The 19,628-nt window shown below is 31.1% G+C and overlaps 1 protein-coding gene across 8 annotated transcripts in view; it reads right to left on the bottom strand.

Annotated features, from left to right (window-relative positions):
• Positions 1 to 19,628, bottom strand: part of heph (polypyrimidine tract-binding protein 1 heph) — a 728,190-nt gene that overhangs the window by 382,211 nt on the left and 326,351 nt on the right. The window lies entirely within an intron of this gene.

The raw sequence follows: 19,628 nt of genomic DNA, 5'->3' as shown, positions 1-19,628 counted from the left end.
TATCTAGATAAATAAAATTATAAACAAGCTAAATTAAAAACATACTTAAAATTCATTAAAAAATTTAAAATCGATACATTATGATATTACGAATAAAGTTCTGCAAGAAACAAAACTCTTGATGCTCGCTATACAAGTTAATAATAAATTTATAAAAGGAACATATGCAGTGGTGTATCATTCTCTAAATCAAGACCAAAAATTTGTATTCGATTTCTTCGAATATTGGTTTAAAAAAACGTGTAATAAAAGCGGCAAAAATAAAATTATAGCAATGAAAAAATATATATGGGGCATAGAATTAAGAATAGTCCAGAAGGAGCGTAGAATCATATTTGAATACATAGGACTGTGTCCAAAAATTTCCCCACTATGCCCAACTTTCGCCGCACGCATTCGTTATGTCGCCGCGTAATGTGACACGAAGGGAAAAATATAATCATAACTCAAATGTAAGGTAAAAAAAAGTAATCTGTTAATTAATTAATTAATTAATTAAATGAAATATTGATTGAAACAACAGAGTAGATAAGTAAAGGGTCATATAATAATAGTAATTGAATTAATTAACTATGAACTTCAAATATATAACAAATTTCATTTGACATAAGACTGATATTTTTCCACCACGCAGTTGGTTAATCCGAGGTCCAATTTTCATAAGTTCTCTGACAACACTAACGAAATGTTCATTTTGATTTCCTCGACAATCTGACGGATGTAAAAATAATTCAATTTTTAAGTATCGTATTTGCTACTTAAGCATTCATTTGCTAATTACACATGATACGTGATCCTATCCTGTTTCTTTAAGATCCTAGTAGTATTTCTACACTTTAAAAGGACACAACACGGCATAGTTGAATTCAAATCAGGAGTTGCGTACTGAGCGACGTCTATAAAGAAACAAATATGTAAAAAGGTAAAACTACTCATTTATGAGTAATTTAGTCGCCTGTCGTTTGATGCTCGTATGCGGTTTCTCGACTATTCATAATTCTATGGTATAGAGCATCAAAAAGAAAATTGGAATAATTAAACATCTATATGTGAGTCGATGATAGAGAATCTCGTTTGTGATGAAAGTATGTAATTGACAATATCATGCTTTCTAAAAAAAATATATTAAAGAAAACTAACAAATAATGTTGTGCTCGCTCAACCCTCGTGTGGACTTTAAAAACAGATGAAGAGTAGAAAATATGGAAAAAATAAGAAATATAATGCGTCTAAACTTGTAATTTCTCAACTGAAATTATTTTTGTATAGTACATATTGACTATATTGTAAGTTACAACTAGTTATTTAATTGATTTTTTTTACAACAATCAAAATAAGTACATTACACAAACTTTATTAAGGTAATATTATTTATCAGCTTACTTATCAGCCTAGCAATGATAAACCGACTCTTCTGAAGTACTCGTGCGCAATTCTGCAAATATTTGGTAGATAAAATATTCAGCATTCCGATCGTGTGGGAACACGTCATAGCAGTGGTATGTTATATATGCATTTACTGTTTATATTTTGGGATAACGTTACGAAACAACGCGTCGAAAACAACGAACATAATATATCAACATATCGCACCCCGGGAATAACAGTGGCACAACTTAAAACACATTTTTTTAAAAGAGGCCAGTTACGTTATAAGTAAAATTACATTCGATCGCAAAAAAAGGCACAACTTAAAGTTCACTCATTTGTGCCATCTGTAGTTACCTATCGTATTATAGGGGAGTTATTGCACATAGCTCATTATTAATTATAAAAGTACAAAATAATTTAAAAAAATAAATATTTTTCTGTACAAGATTTTGAAGTTTATTATTTTTTTTAAACATTATCAAAACATCAATTTTTTAACTACACCAACAACAACAAGCCATCACGCCGTTTCCCTGTAAGAGGATAGGATAGAGGATAGAACGTTACATCACTCTATCTTTGCATACAGAACTCGGTTTTTCCTCATAAATCTTTTCAGGCACGCGCGCCGATTATTCTGACTTTTAACATGTCCATCTTCAAGTATTCGTTGGATTTGGGCATGCCATGTCTTTCACGGTCTACCTCTATTTCTGCATCCATCAATATCGCATTGTAAATATTTTTAGCCGTTCTTTCGCTGTCCATTCGCTCTACATGTCCAAACCAACGCAGAGCTCCTTTCCTGATTTTGTCGGTAATGCTTACCTCCGCCTTACATAATGTACGGACCTCAACATTTGTGCACGTATTGTAAAAAGTTTTACTATACATTCGCCTGAGATATCGCATTTCGACAGCATTCAGCCTACTTTCATCCCTGTTTTTCCAAGTCTATACTTCGCTCCCATACATCAGGGTCGAGACTAGGATTCCATTGTGAACTGCTAATTTTGCCTCTTGGGACAAAATACAATTATAAACACAGTTATTTCAAAATTTACCAACATTCACCGGCAAATCGCTTTCCTTGCATTTTTCAATTAAACCATTATTTAAAAAAAGGTATTTAATGTATGTATGAATATATTTTTAAACAATCAAACTTCTCACCGCCCTTACCTATACCCTACCCTCTCTTGAATAAATATGCATACATTCAAAAGTGTTTTTTTTTATTTGGCTCTAGTATTGTAAACATATATTTACTTATACTGTAAACAATCGTAACAGATTTTAAAAAACGTCAATAACAATTGCACAAACACCAATGTTCCACTCATACTTGAATTTAATAACAAATTACAGAATAATATTGTCAATTTTGCCTTTAATGTCACAAAATACTTTAGATTAATATTAAGGAAATTGCGTGGATAGAAATAAATTAAGGAACATTTACAAAATATAACATGCTTAATAGAGTAGGCCGATTAAAAAAAAAACGATATTGTGATAGCAATAAAAGGTGCCAAATGGAGTCAAAACTACATGTTAAAAATATATATATAAATAGAAAGTCACCGTCAAAAAAATATAAATAAAACCCAAAAAACAATAATAGGACTCGAACCGAAAATGGCTAAGTAGCCCAATAAATTATCCTACCATTAATGATAGGCTTTCTTTAAATTCAAGTACTGAACAGCAATTATTAGCGCTAAATTCATCGCTAACATATGGATACATTTTTACTTTTATTAATTTTACCTGAGCACTTGTTTGTTTGCATAACTCGAAATATGTAAAATATATCTTAGCTTTGCGATTTATTCGGCTTCGTATATGCGACTATCTTTTTAATTGACCACTCGTATTGTATTGGGTATCATATTGTAGATAATAAAACTTCGATTGAAACCATAAGATAACAGTAGCGGAACTATTAAAAAATCGTGATTACAACTTCACCCCACCCCATCAATTTCACCTCACACGACCGGGACTCAAAAATTATACTTTAGTACTTTTTGATAAATTTCTAATAAAATTTGAAATATATGTTTACATAATAAGTACCTTTACAACTACAAATGTTTTGTACAAACATAAATACCTAATAATAACGTTTATATTTCTCTAATACAGTAAAAACTCGCGTTGAGAGAGGAATTTCGTTATACATTTATTTATAATTATCCAAATTTAATTTATTGAGTTTTTCTACCGAAATTTCTTGGAGGAGCTGCATTTTAGTTATAATGATAAAAATACGTATATAGTCCGTATATGTATAAGACTGGTGTCTGACGATATCGGTCATGGTGAAACCCGGTCACTGGTAATAATTAATAAATAAATGTGGAATAAAACTATATACGTATTTTTATTATTATTATTTAAATTTAATTTACTTTGTTCCCATTGCAAAAAAAAGTTTTTGAATCACTGTAAAATGAAACATCTGTCGGTGTAAATTAAGTATGTTCCTTTAATTATGTTAATGTTATTATCATATCAAAATTTTGAATCGGTCAACTATATTCAACTCTGCTCCACTCCTCCACGCTTTCTCCCCATCCCTTAACCTTCGTACGTGCTCTTTTTTTTATTGTCTTATACACCTATATAATATGATATTTTTTCTCTTCACTGTGTAACATGTTCTCTCATTATATTTGTGAAAAACTTTAACTGGATGTATGGACTATTTTTTATATTTTGTATTTTTATATAATAACTGTTATTTTTCCTTAATAGAAAAATATAAAAATACCTAAAAACAGGTCCCTTAAAATCAGACACCATATTTTAAAATATATACTATATGGAGTTCAGGATAGTTTAGTGTATTTTTAAAATTTAGGTTTCAATGTTTTAATGTTAAATATTGATTTTAATATTTATGAAAGATTAGGAAAGCGTTTTTCCTCAACATATCATCGCTTTAGTTTGTTTTTTGTCCAACATACCATTAAAAATAAAAATGAGTTATCTGTACAGTGTTCTGAGAAATTTTTTATTTTTCAAATTCAAATGAATTTTTTTTTTTTAACCAATTTTGTCTCAAATTGTGGCCATTGTTTATCCCTATTTCGTAAAAACAACTTTAGAACTCTATTTATGCAGATTTGTGTTTTGGTCTGTTGACTAAAAACGAACTATAGTGACGATATGTATAATGATTTAAAGCTGTAGTTGTATTGCGTCTGTAGTAAATTTATTTTTTTTAAATCTAGGGTTTCGAAAATTTTGTAGACGAGTGCGTTTTTTTCATTGAAAGTTTGGATAAATAAAGTTTTTTTAAAGACGCATCATCAACTTGGGCAATTACTATCGCTCAGGTGCAAAATATACTTTGTAGAACGGAATGAAAATTCCTATGAAATGAGAAACCTCTATACTAAATAAATAACCATGCGTTATTTGATCACAGGTATTTAATTTTAGCGTTACAAGTAATACGAAATATGTAAACATTATGTTAAACTTTAGAGAGGAATTTACAATAATGCTGCCTGATTTTCTTAATTTCGTAGTCAATTATGAAGATACTGGTTTTGAAAGAATTCTACGCATGTTAATTATTTAAATCATGTCAAAATGTAATCCAAAAAATAGTTCAATCAATTCTTACTCGTATCTATCTGCACAAAGTGAAGCATAAAAAAATGCAATTTTACTGCATACTCCAATTGCAGCATATCTTAATTATTTTTTAACATATAAAGTAAAGTGATCAGTCCTACGTTTCAGGTATCGTTCTAAGAATAATGAAATATTGCATTGTAAAATTCCATTTTTAAACCAATATAAATTAGATCTCAAGCATAGTAGGTGAATGTGCCAACCACTACACTACAAATCAGACTTATTTTCACTTGATGTCCTCTGTCAGATTTTTTTTACGTCAGAGTAGCAATTGAGTCGAAAACACTGTTCTCGGGTTCTGGTTTTATTTAACAATCAGAATGGTAGTTTTTATCCTCACGGACACAGAAAAATGTATAAGCATAAAAATGTGAAATAATTTATTCAGCTGATTAATGATTATTATGATAAGTATGCAATAATACCAAACGAAATATTTTTTTTGCCAGTTCTCGAAAAAATCATTATTTATACTAATTTGCAAAGCATAATATTACGTAAAATGATAGATTTACTGTGCAAAAACCTAGGTGTGAATAGTTTTTGTTAGCTTTTGAAACAAACATCGTTCTTAAAGGACTCTTTACTAATATCGGCCCCATAACATTATTTAATTCATTAATTTATTTTATTTAATTTACAATACGCCCAAGGGGCATTTACGAAAAATAAACAGGTAAGTACAAACATAGTAAGTAATAATTAAAAAGATTAACAACGCTTTTTTGTATACATGTAGAAACAATAAAAAGCATACTGCAATGCAAAATAAAAAGTGGAACTTTACATAGTAAAAAAGAAAAAATAAATATGTATATATAAAATTTTATGTAAAACAATAGATTTGCTGTGCAATATTTATACGCTAGGTGTGAATTATTTTTGATAGCTTTTGAAACCATCATCGTTCTTGGAGGGTTAATCATAATTATCAGAGAACTACTCGTAGTTACAAAAAAGGAAAACCACTGTCAAAAGCAAAAAAGGAAAGTATTATCATCATCATTCCCTTTCCGAAACTATTACAAGTACACCGATCGAAGGTAAGATGATCAGTCTTACGCTTTAGGTACAAGTCCAGGGAATATAAAATATTCTGGTCTAAAAGCACCCCTTTAAATAAATATTCAATATCAATCATGTCTCAATTAATCTGATTCAGTGTTTTGTGTTGAACATGTGTCATTGTACGTTCCCCGTAGGCGTCTGAGATCACCTGAAACATTTTACCTTTAATTTTTTACAAACAATATGGCACATTTTTACCCTCTTGCAAGTATGTTAAGACTCTATATAACACAAAAGAAAAAAAAGTTAACATTGACATTTATCATGATAGAGCAGATGATTATAAAAAAATATTACTATGTGTCTTAAATCAAATGCCTTATCCTTATTTTTGTGTTTGTAAATTAATTTTAGTCTATTTTATTATATCTTATTTGTTTTTTATTTTCTCTGTTCTTTTCTGTAAAAAAATGTAGTTTCTTATATTTAACTCAATTTTCTTTCTTTAACTCAATCTTTATTATTATCTTTCACTAAACTTAATCTTGATTATTAGTTAAATTGATTTAATACACTTATTTTATATAGTTCATGAAATATGGTGGAGTTCTATAATTGAGGATAGATTTAAAGAATGTAAGTAATGCTTACTTAAAAAATGTATGTATTTCATGTATCCTTGTTGAACTTCCAAATAAATAAAAAATAAAACAAAATGTCGGGAATCGAACCCAAGACCTCTTGCGTGGCAGGAAAATGTGCTGACCATTACACCACGAGGCCGACGGAAGCATTAAGAATAAAACGTATTTGAATGGCGTGAGCTCCCATCATAATATTTCTCCCGACATTTGTTTCGTTCATTCACACGCGCCTACATTTATTATGTCTCGCCGTGTCATTCATTCTAAGGAGGATAATTTTATGAGCGACAAAATAACTTTTCCGTTTTCTGCACAATAACTCTTCATTACTTACCCCCTTTGCCCCGCTACCTTATTTGTATACATCCCTCGGCGAGGCCGTTTTTTAAAGTGTAAATTGTTTCGTATTTATTGTATCCCTAGTTCGGGTTGTACGCGAGGGTTAAGGGAAATCAATTTCCCTTAATGTTCAATGTGTTTTTTTTTCAGCAGTACAATATATTTTTATTAGTCCCTTTACTATCCCAATTACAACCCGAGGTAAATCGCGCCTACTGTTGTTAGTAAAGCGAACAAATACCAAAACTAAATATCTTTAGAATACTCAATTCAAAATATCGAGAAAGCTTAATGTATTACTTTATTTTATTTTATTTGGGATTTTAACAGCTATTACATAAACAAAATAATTAGAAAAATCTTAACAATACTAAAGCCAATTTAAAATCCACTGTAAATATAATGACACATAATATATAAGAAAAGAAGTTTAGTAATTGTATTTGTGTGACGTTTGTATTCATGTGTATGTGAATGTGTGTATGCGTGAATGAATGAGGGAGAGGATACATGTGCGTGTGGGAATGAATGAGGGAGAGGGTGCGTGTGTGTGGGTGCGTAAGTGTGAAAAAAATATTTGCTTAAAACTTGTAAATTGTATTAAAAATGGTACAGAAAAAGAGCTTAGTAAAAAGTTAGAAACCTTTTTGTTAAAATTACGAAATGATATAAATTGTTCTTTTTCTTTTTTTAAGTATGTTAAATTTCAAAACCGTATTCTGAAAAAAAAAAAAAGCATTTTATTTTTTTAATTTAACTGATACACATCGAATGAATAATGTGCGACGAGTCCTATACAATACAGAAGGTAACCACAAAATGCAGTAAATACGAAATAATGACAACAATAAAATAAGGTTTGACAATACGCGAACGTTGATTCAAAACTTCGTTTTTGCAATGCTTCGCTTTTGCTAGATTTTAGTTCTTGCTAGATAGATTAAATGAACACAATCAAAAGTTTGATTTCAATTATTATATTTAGTCCAAATTAGATAATATGTACGTATCCATTATTATTTTTGTGTTTCGGTTTAAATAAATTGTGAGGACAGAGAATTTCGATAAATGGGTGTTCGAACATTGTTTTTCTGTCACTGTATTGCAGATGCCTCTCCGATGATGTGCGAAAAAGACAACTGCGTGTCAGACCTTTTGTTAGAATAGACAAAATCAACCTTTCGCTTTACCGTTTTCCGCACCTAAAAACTGAACAGTTTTTGTTATTTTTTTGGACAGAGTATCAGATTAAATTGCGCCGTGCGCATGAAGACTGCAGATTAAACTGTGCTTTTTTAAGGGTTTGAATGGTTCTAGTTCCAATAAAATAAAATAAATAAAACAACTTTGTTTTTAACCACTAATTTCTAGTTCCCATTATAAACCCTTTTTTAAAACGAAAAAATACAGAGACACGCCAATTGCAAATATTTATAATGTGTATAAATGAAATCTTCGCTGGTTTGGACAACGAAAGGACGGCTAAAAATATTTATAGATGCAAAAATAGAGGAAGACTGAGAAAGACATGGCTTGGCCAAATCCAAAAAATACTTAAAGATAGATATGGCAAAAGTCTGAATAATCGGCGCGCGTGCATGAGAAGATCTATGAATGCAGAGGAAGCGAGATCTGGCGTGGCGTTCTATCCTCTATCCTAACCTTTATGGGGAAACGACGTGATGGTTTGTTGTTGTTGTTGTTATTGAAAAAAAAACATTTTTCTAGTCCTATAATCCAGAGAGAAAATACGTGAATACGTTCGTATGATGAAAAATCAGACCGCGTTTCTTCTTAAGATTAAACACAATTAAGTATACTTACAAAACTTAACTAAAAAATCTTTAGTAAAAACCGTTCGGATAAACGTAAGAAAAAGATGTTGGAACTTTTCATTGGTAAGTAGGTAACTACGAACTTGTTTATGATTGAATTCCAAATCTTAAAATCACAGATATTCGAAAATGAATTTAAGTAGGTACCTTAGTACTTGTTGATGTTTGAATTGAACGTGTATTTTAACAATATTTTGAGTTTGTCCAAACCCTTGTAGACAAGGACTGGATTCAACTCCCCGGGGAGTTGTTAATCCTAACATAATTCAACAGAGATGAAGAACATTTTAATCCATGAAGAAGTATAAAAATTGGAATTCAGCTCTTTAATTTCAAAAACATCAACAGATGAAAGAATTGAAGGAGTTTAGATGTTCAAATATGGGCAAAATGGTGAATGTTACACAGTGTGTAAAGTGGCCACCTAAACCAGCCAATGACAGGTCATTATCTCTGCCTAACTTAAAAAATAAAGTGACCAACATATTTTTATGGAAAAGAGCGAATCATCTTGTATATTTGTCCAATGTTTTTTTTTAATTAACTTTTTGCACATATTATTTATTGTACATTGGCGGGTTTATTGCCATATGGCAATTTCTTCAATCCAACGATAAAGATACGTATATAAAAATAAAAATAAATGTATTTATGAAAAATTATCTTAAATCAATACCATTACTAAACGGGAATAGCATTATTTAAAAAATTTATTTTATATACTTCTAAAGGTTTGAAAAAAGTGTTAAGCAAACAAAGCAATATCCACCAGCCATTTTTTTTTTACCAATGACAGGCTTGAGATTTAAATTTTCAATATGGCCGTGCCAAACAAATATTATAAAGTTTTTTGAATTCGTGTTTCTATTAAAGCTAATTTATTAGTATAATAAAGTTGAAATTCAGTGAAAATAACATTTCTAACATAAAGACTCTCTTTGGCTAGTGTAGTAGTTTTTTTATTTTTTTCTTTCTAAAACACCAAAACGGGAGTTTGCTATCTTTGCTTCCAATGCCCTCGTTTGTAATATCGCAATACAAATGTGTTATAAAACTATATTGATTTATTTGCAGTACCGAGTATCAAACTTGGACAAAGTTTCGTAGTCGATATCTACGGAGCCGCTCAAAACTGTTTATAGAAATGTTTTTCGATATCCTTTAAAAAAACCGTATTCGCATTATTGTGTTCCTTTCGTAAATAACCGTCACTCGAATGCAAAATACTGCTGTTTGAACAATCGATTCGGAAATACCGTTTTCATGGTTCATAAATACCTAACATATTTTGAATACTAACAATTCGTTACCGATAGGCAGTTTAGAAGTTGGCTGGCTTCAGTTACGACAATTAAAAGTTCTATTGCGTCCTTCAGATAAATGCACGGAAGTTATTCTGCTCGGCTTCATGACGTTATTAGCGGCTGCACTGAGAGTTTCGACGAGTTATAACTTCAACTAGAGATTTCTTTTTTATTCATTCACAAATGTAATTACATCGTCTAGTTTTTATAAATATGCAATGAATGAACACGAATTCAATTAAAATAAATATAAAACAAATATGTGCGAAGGTTTTCACGGTCACTGTTATCAATATGTTTTAGGTATAACTGTGTGTGTTGGATTTGTTCCGACGTTTCGGTTACCATTGCAAGAGCCGTTTTCAAGGCAAAATGAGTGTTTTGTACAAAAAAGTATGTGTTTAAGTGCTAGTAATTTGTACCGTGTCGCAGTCGGCAGTAGTCACATTTCTATTCGTTTTGGTAGTATGTAGTGCTGGGAACCATTTTAGCTTTGATTTAAGCCCGTCGTCTTTGTTAATGATATTTGGGTGTTTGTGTATTTCAATTGCTTCTTTTATTATTCATAGTACTGTGCTTCATAGTCCTAACTCTCCTATATACCTGCGTGAAAAATTTCAACGCTTATCAGTTCATGGTTTACCTCTTCGTTCTAATTCTCAAGGCACTCTCTTAATACCCATCCACAATTTCTCTTTCTTCTCTAACTCATAAAGTGTCCATGCGGCTCGACTGTGGAATCATCTCCCACCCACCATCAAATATGTTACTACATTATCGCTGTTTAAATCACGTCTGAAAAAAAATCTCCCTTATATTCCTTTATCTCACGTTCTTTCCTCTTTTTCCCTTTTCCCATTGAGTAATAGTTTTGATTTAAAGTAATTTACAAACTAATACCTTTATTTCTATTTTTATATATATTTAGCTTTTCAATCTTTATTTTCTATTGAATACGTTATGTCACTTGAATTATAAAAATAAATTTTTAATTTAATTGGTTGGTTGGAAAAAATAGCCATTTGGCAATAAGCACGCCAGTTTACAAATACCATTATGTACAAAAAGTTAAATAAATAAATTATCCGCGCACTGTAATTACTGGGTTTATATCAATTTTTTAGTGCGAAGGTGAAAAAATGTGCGGTGTCTATTAAGTGTAGCGTTATTCCGGATTTGTCAGGGTGCCCACGTTTACACGCTCTTTTGTGTTTATCAAACCTTTTCTTTGCTGTGCGCCCTGTTTGTCTTATGTACACTTTATCACATTCTTGGCAACTTAGTTTATAAACAGCTTCCGACATGGTACAAATTACTAGTACTTAAACACATACTCTTTTCTAAAAAAAAACCCTAAGTTTATCCTGAAGATGGCTCCTGCATTGGTAGCCAAAACGTCGGAACAAATCCAACACACATGGTATCACCCAAAAAAGAAACATGTTTATAAATATACAACTTTTTTTAAGCACATATTTTTTATTTTTTCTACTGACCGGTTTAAAGCTACGAAATTGAAAACAACTTTATTAAAAAATAAAACTATGATTATATAGAGAGATTGATAACATTGGGTATATGAAACCACCACAAAAATAATAATTATCCTAAGCATATCAGATAAAAATAAAGTTTCTTATTATACATTTAAGTTTGTAAGTTCATAAATCATATTTGACAGCAATCAAACTCATGAGAGATGTGACAGTGTAAATAATGGATATACAATACCTAAACTCATTAAAATATCATTATATCAATTCATTAGTTATTCCGAAACTCTTTGTAAAGGATCCTTAAAACAAAAACAATTAAATTTAATTCACTGTCATATAATTCTGAATTATCAATCCTTACCTCTGTTTTGTAAAAATACATAGAATTTCGTAATAAAGATACTAGTCTCGAAAATGTCGCGAAAGCAATGAAACCGGTCACTAGATATTTGTGGATTAACTCTTGAAAGACTGTGGTAAATAATCCCTTTGCGCGCGGTGATGTAACATCGTGTTACCACTAGTAAAAGATGGAATAATTTAAAGTTCAAAAATTTTAAAAAAAAACATTCTGTTTAATAATCCCTTTTCCATTATTTATGCAAATGAACATATAATTTAGCCCTGTTATAGTAAAATAAATTAATAATCATAAATACGCCGCTCAGATTACGCACGTGCGTTTCCAAACACTGTTATCAACCGGCTGAAATCTGAATCTATTTTACACTTTACTTACTTTTGTTTTTGTCTCTTTCACACTAACACCTGCCATAGAACAGCGTTTCTGTCTTTCTTGTGATGAGTTCTATCTTCGTGCTCTTTCTTATACATATGTGTTGCTGAATTAGCGGACACTCTATTTTCGCGTAGCGAGGATAAATATTTTTTTGTATTAACATCCAGCATAGTTATACAAAATTCACTTTCCAAATCCGGTGTGAAAATGTCAATTTGAAGATTACAAAAAATACGAATTCATCATTTGAAAAAATAAGAGGGATATATCAAGTCTTGTGTCCTATGTCGACTAGTGTGACATCACAGCCACACAAGAGTTAAGTACCACTAGTCTTTTTTTTCTATAATAAATTCTTATCTTACATTTTTAGGTAAAGTATTTAATGGTCATCGGGAGATTATTGAATTATCTAGAAATAACGCAATGTAATGTCCTTTATACGAAGTACTCGGTTATTTTGAATGCCCAGATTTTCTTTACACTATTTTTTATTTTATTTTCCTGCTTGAGATTTAAGGTTTTTTGTCATTGAATCTATTTTTCCTCAAAGCTAGGTATCTAAGTAGATAAATGCGAATTTTTATTACTATTTCTAACGTACCGCATAAGTTTCCTCGAAGCAAATATGTATCTAGTGGAGTGTAAGTGTTATATCAACACCGGCGGCAAATATTTAAGATTAGCTGCTTTCATCTCGGCTGATTGGCGGGTGCATTCTGCAGCAGGAGGCTCTCGGTTCCTGAGAAACTGCAGGTGCCTGCATCGGAAGCGGGCTTGGAACATAAACCGAGATTTAATCAATTTAATTAAAATCTCCGCGTGATACATTCCACGTTATGAAGTTTCTTTGATACCCAAGATATGAACCGCATGTATTAGTTAACATGCTTTACGAAAGTTTATTACTCAATACAAATTTTGGATTATCTAATCCGAAACAAGCGGTTAGGCGAAATATGTTTTTTTAAGAATGAGGAAGTTTTTTTTTATTTTTGTTTTTATTTTATTTTATTTATTTATTTAAAAAAAACAACAAAAAAAATATTTACAAATAAACCAAAATTATAAGCCAGTTAAAGTTTTCTATACATTACCAAATACAATGTCAAAAAAGAAGACTAAAAGCGTACATTGAAATAGCCATTCCGCATCATTTCACATGTTAGAAATAAATCAAATATTACGGTAATAATGAAATAATAAAAAAAATAATAGAAAAAGTTTTTTGTTTACTCGGACTTAAAAATCCTTTCGCTGGCGGATCCATACGGAGCTATCAGTCCTCCCTTCTTTCTTCTTTCAAACAAGAGAAAACAATTACAATATTAAAATGTACAAAAAATAATTAGGTAGGTACAGTTAGATTGAATTATAATTATATTTTTTTATTAGAGTTCTAGCATTTTCTTTAAATGTGTTCAAAGTGACGAAATGTATACCTATTTCAGCAAAAAACGTGTTATAATTATTAAAATTCTGGGCAAAGATGCATTCTTATTATAATTCATGCTTGAAATACAAACATGAAATAATTGTTGCAGCCGAGTTGTACGTTGAGGAATACGCATTTTAATTTTCTCAAGCATTTGTAAATATACTATTAAACTAAGCCAGATTTTTTTTTTAAATTTTTTATTTTATGTATATCGTCTTATCAGGGGTATGATTTTTTATTGTTTTTTATTACTGAAATAACTCCGCGTGTGACGTCAGAGGTTCTTCTGTCAGTTCTTCCGATTGGTTCGTTTACGGTGAGCAAACCGGATAGCTTTCACAGCTCTCATATCATTGGTTGGTTCATATGAACTGCGACGTCGTTAAAAGTAGTGCGTTTTTATGAACATATTTTTTTCGTACATTTTCAAGAAACTTTGCCGTACAATTCAACGCTTCAATTTTTACCGTGCGCAAGAAAAAGGTTTTTGGATCCAATTTTCAGAAGGTTTTCAAGAAGTTCCTCATGACGTTAAAAAAAAATAAAATATTTTAACAAAATTAATGAATAAATTACATTTTAGATAAACACTGTAATCATTTTAACGTATTTATTTGACAAATTAGCACTTACACGAGATTTCATTTATCTGTGGGTTTCTAACGGCCATCTTCTGACTCGAAAATATTGTGTTTAAATCTGTATTATAAAACACAAAATACATGTATGTATGTGTTTGTCTGTCCGTTTGTCCGTCACAGCCTCTCTTCCAAGACGGCGAGTCTTGGCGACGTGAAATTTAGAATTAACACGTAAATTGCAATTTCCGGATCAATCATACTAGTTTAAAGTGAAAAAAATACGGGCTTCTCCGATATAAAACCGACATCTACATCGGTAAGTTGTAGCAAAGAGAACGTTAAAATCAATATTTCAAATGTCTTTGCTAGATTAACGGTTCGGACCAATTCTCAATTTAATATTTACCTACCTACACGTTCTTCCCATTTACTAGCGCACTCCATGTAACAATAATTCTATGTGTGAGTGCCGGAATAAACTTTATATTATCAGTACTCATTTAACATCAAACAAATTAAGTGCTCAACTAATATCTCCTCAACCAAGTTGTGCCTGCCTCTTTTAGACACGTCACGCCTCATCATCAGCAGGTTAGTGGAGTTGCGCAACCTTCCTTCACCAACAATACAGTCCACTTACTAAATTTGCCACCTCCTATAGATATAGAAGATAGGAGGTGGCATAACACCTCGTCCACTCCTCAACATTAATATTGCCGTTTTTAATAAAATTTTGAATGGGCTTAAAAGAAATAATATTAACCTGTCGAATACCTTTGATGACTTACAATTTCAGGGTCAACCAGTCTGCTTTAAATATTTTTTTATGACTTCTACGGTACAAAATCAAACTTTTCAACGATAAGTCAACCTCTTTTGCTAAATCAACCGTACTATTTTCGGGCAAACTTTATCTCGGACTTCCTCAGTTTAAAGTTAAAGTTTTTAACGGTAAGTCGTTGTGACGAAAAATGTAGAATCAACACGTAATTCAAATTTTCTTATCAACTATGCTGCTTTAAAGATTAAAATTTTTACGGGCTTCTTTGGTATAAAGTCGTGGCAAAGTAAACTTTAGAATCAAAATTCCTTTGCTCTATCAACTTTATTTTTTCAAGGTAACCTTTTGTCGGACTTTCTCTGTACAAAATCGAAATTTTTAACGGTTAGTCGTGGCGACGAGAAAAATATAATTAATATTTAAAAACTAGTGTGATATTAATACTTTAATTTCTTTTAAAGAACAAATGTATACTTTTTTCTTCAATAACTATCCCGTTCAATTCATTATCTTCAAATCAAAAGATTTTTTAAAACTTATAACAATGTAAAGGCTGCATTTCAAGAGGCGTAATCTGCCAGTCAAAAAGTTATTATATTTTAGTTATATAAAGCTTTTAAGTATATTTTATCAGAAATACATAAAAAAATAGTTGTTCATTTTTTTTTCGACTATTAACTTTTTTTTTTAAGGCGTCATTTTGGATAAAAGGTCGTATAAAATGGCAAAGATTACGTGCAAATGCAATTAAACACAAATTCTTAAACGCGTATTTGAGTAGAGAGTGACAAAAAAACTTATTTAAATGCCTATTCTTCTAACCGCTCACCCACCGCATATCTTCCTTGTGTGTAAAATTTACATCAACAAATTTCTAAAAATATTTTTACGAATGCATGCATCGATTACTTTATTCTTTTATACAAGAATTTATTTTAAACACACGCTACCTTACATTGAAAAACATATTGGAGAAACGTCTGAATAGAAAATACATAGATTTGGCGGGAGTCAGAACTCAGAACTCGCAACACGGCGCGCAGCCGGAGGTAAGAGGCTACAGTCGCAGGTGAGAATTATCCGAGGATAATTGGACGTGAAAGGTATCAGGATCCCAGAGGAAACTAAGGAAGGCGGGTAAGGCGAGAGAAAGGATGATTCTAGAAAACTTATGGCGAAGGTATTCTCCGAGAATGCGTGAGAAATAGAATGGATTATGGATATTATAGAGCACACATGATACACTTCACTCTGACTCGTATGAATATTTTAGGCCACATGTCCCTAGGCAACAGTTAGATTTTTTGAAAACTCTGTTCAAATATTACATTTGCTCCTACATATCGTGGGTTTGCTGATAAAACCCTCTAAATTACAACATTTAAGAAAACAAGTTAAATGCAGTTATTAATATGGCAGTTTTTGAGCTTTATCGGCCGATAAAACCCTCTTAAATACAACATTTAAGAAAACAAGTTAAATGCAGTTATTAATATGACAATTTTTGAGGTTTATCGAATGAAACTCTCTAAATTACAACACTGAAGAAAACAAATTAAATGCAGTTATTAAAATGGTAGTTTTTGAGCTTTATAGACTAATAAAACTCTGTTAATTAATGTCTGAAAGTTAGCGTATATAAAAACGTAATGAAATACTATTTTTCTTCCAATGTATTTGGGTGAAAAACACTTCTTTTATTATGCTGATATCTTTTCGCTGTCTCATTACATCGATACAATGTAAAAGAACTTTTCATGCGTATGTGTCAAGCTGGTCATCTCTTTTACTCTACGGACTAAATGTACTCTTATATATCTAAAGGTGTGGATAGCCTGGCGTTGTAAAACTGCATTGTTTGTGGCCAGGTAGTCCACACACCCTTAAAATCAATGTCGAAATATTTTAAAAATTTAGGTTTGTCATTAATTATTTTTATCCTATGTCTGGACGGATGAAAAACCAGAATCCTGGATGAGTGTTATTGACTAGATGACTGCCCTGTAAAATACCAGAAAAAAGAAATCGAGTGAAGAAAAGTCCGACATGCTTCTGGTCTTAGGTTTTATTACTGGAAGGGTCAAAACGAAATATTTGTTTATAAAGTGGCTTTCATATTTCATTATATTTAGCATTAATTATTGTTTGTACTATTTCTGGCTATGTGTTATTTTCGACTTTGTTTTTCGTTTAATTTTAATAACTTTTGAATAAATATTAACTGACTTTTATTTATATATCTCTCTGGCCCCCGAAAAGTTTACTAAAAAAAATGGCCGGCGGACTTAAAAAAATTGGGCAGCGCTGCTGAAGACAATTTTTTTTTTCTTACGGACAGATGGAAAATGCCATTTTATTTTTTTTGAATAAAAATAGTTATTTGAGTTCTCGTGACTAAACCAAATAATTAAATTTTTTGGGATATCTCACAATCTCATTTACTTTTTTTCATTTTTCATTTCATTTTTTTTGCACCACAACAGGCCAGGAGGCCCAATTACAGTGGAGAATTACATTACAGAACAACCAGGCTTGAGAAAAATCACAATTTTTTTTTGTGTTCTCACCGGGAATCGAACCTGGAACCTTCCGTGCGTGAGTTAAGCGTCTTGACCACTACACCACGAAGGCCGCCAATCAAACTATGGCAGAGCGAGGTTCGAACTTCAGACTTTAGATTCGTGAGTCCGTGACAATAGCCAATAGTCAACAACAAGTTAAGATATTTTTTGAGGATGGCCGCGTTCAAATAAAAAATATTTTATTTGAACGCGGCCAGATAGATTTAGAATTTTTAATGATATTTTTTTTTTCTAAAATCTTTTAATTAAGTCTTGATTTCATTAGAATATGAGACTTTTATAATTTAAACTGCATGCTTCACTCAGAATCAGATTTTTTTGAGTTATTACATTATTTTTTTGGGGGTGTGATAAACTCTACAACCTACCGATTTTCTGCCACTGGGTTCTAGAGCAGAAAGAACAAGGGTTCGTTTGTAGCGTAAACGAAAGCGAAATACGATTTCATTGGCGTATGAGAGATATGGATGTTTCGGATACGAAAAAACTTATAAATTGAAGGCATGACATGCCAATGGGTCAGATTTGTACCACACTTACCGTTTCACAAATGAAGCTGTTTCTTAATAATAGCAGCACTGGCCAAAAATCTTTCGAAAAGTTTGACTAAGAATAATCAAACTGTTACTTGAAACATACTACTTAACTAAACTGTTATTAAAGAAACAGTTTAATGCGTCCAGACTTTTTATAAAAACAGTATAGTTTTTTATCCTAATTAATTTTTCTTCACAGCAACAGTTGAATTTTCTCTCGAGACTATTATAGATTCCTTTACCCAGTTACCGTTTATTTTTTTGAGAATTTGTTTCGGATGAGTAACTGTTTTAAAATCACAGTTTTTTTTTTTTTTTCTAATATAAGACATAGGTGGATGAAGGCGTAACGTCGCAAATTAAAAAAAAAACTTTTTGATTCAAATGAAGAATTTATGTATAGCCCTTTCATATAAAACAAACAACACCAAAAAAAGTAGTAGATAACCAATTTAAAGAGAGAAACAAGGTTTATTTTCAACTTTCAACTAGTACAATTAAATAGTTTTTAAAACATCAACCCCAGATATCTCTACCTTCTGTTTTCATTTTATTTTTTGCACTGCAACAAGCCAGGAGGCTGAATTACAGGGGTGAATTACAGCACAGAACACCCAGAGTTGAGAAAAATCACATTTATTTCATTTGTTCGGTAACCGGTATTTAAGCCCGGAACCTTCCGTGCGAGAGTCATGGCGTCTTAACCACTACACCACGGAGGCCGCATTTTCGCCACATAACACCTTTATCCACTCGTGTCATCAAATGTTAGTGTTATCTTCAAATAAAACAAACTTCAAAAATTATGCTTGCAAACATGAGCGGTTATAAACCATGCATTTATGATAAAGGCCCATTTCACACCATTAGCATGATAAGAAAACTGTGGATTTTCATTTATTGTATTACAGTATTTTATAAATTATATTTATTAATCTATTCAGTACCGGGTAAACTTAATAACAAGTGCACCATGAGGCAAACTAATGTCCAATCGATTTTCGTTTGCTGGATTCTGATCTGAGAGTAGCAGCTGAATAAACTTCAAATCAGATCAGAGATCCGAGATTCGAACCCCACTTTGCCACAACTTGATTCTAATTGTCTTATTTACAATTCGTTGTTATTCTGTTTTTATACAACAATAATTATTGAATGTACAAATTTGGTTAAACGTTTTATAAATTTTCAAATATATTTTTATAAATGATGAATTTATTTTCACTTTTCATTGAAATAATTTTTAGTGGAAAAAACAAAACATTAAATTTTTTATTAATAGTTTCATTTTCTGTATTAATGAGCGTTGATAGACTATCAGAC

Source organism: Micrasema longulum, unplaced genomic scaffold (genome assembly GCF_059751315.1).
Source record: "Micrasema longulum isolate JH-2025_06_02 unplaced genomic scaffold, ASM5975131v1 h1tg000657l, whole genome shotgun sequence".
Classification (NCBI taxonomy): Eukaryota; Metazoa; Arthropoda; class Insecta; order Trichoptera; family Brachycentridae; genus Micrasema; species Micrasema longulum.
The sequence above is the reverse complement of the archived record's forward strand: the minus strand, read 5'-3'. Positions and strand labels throughout refer to the sequence as shown.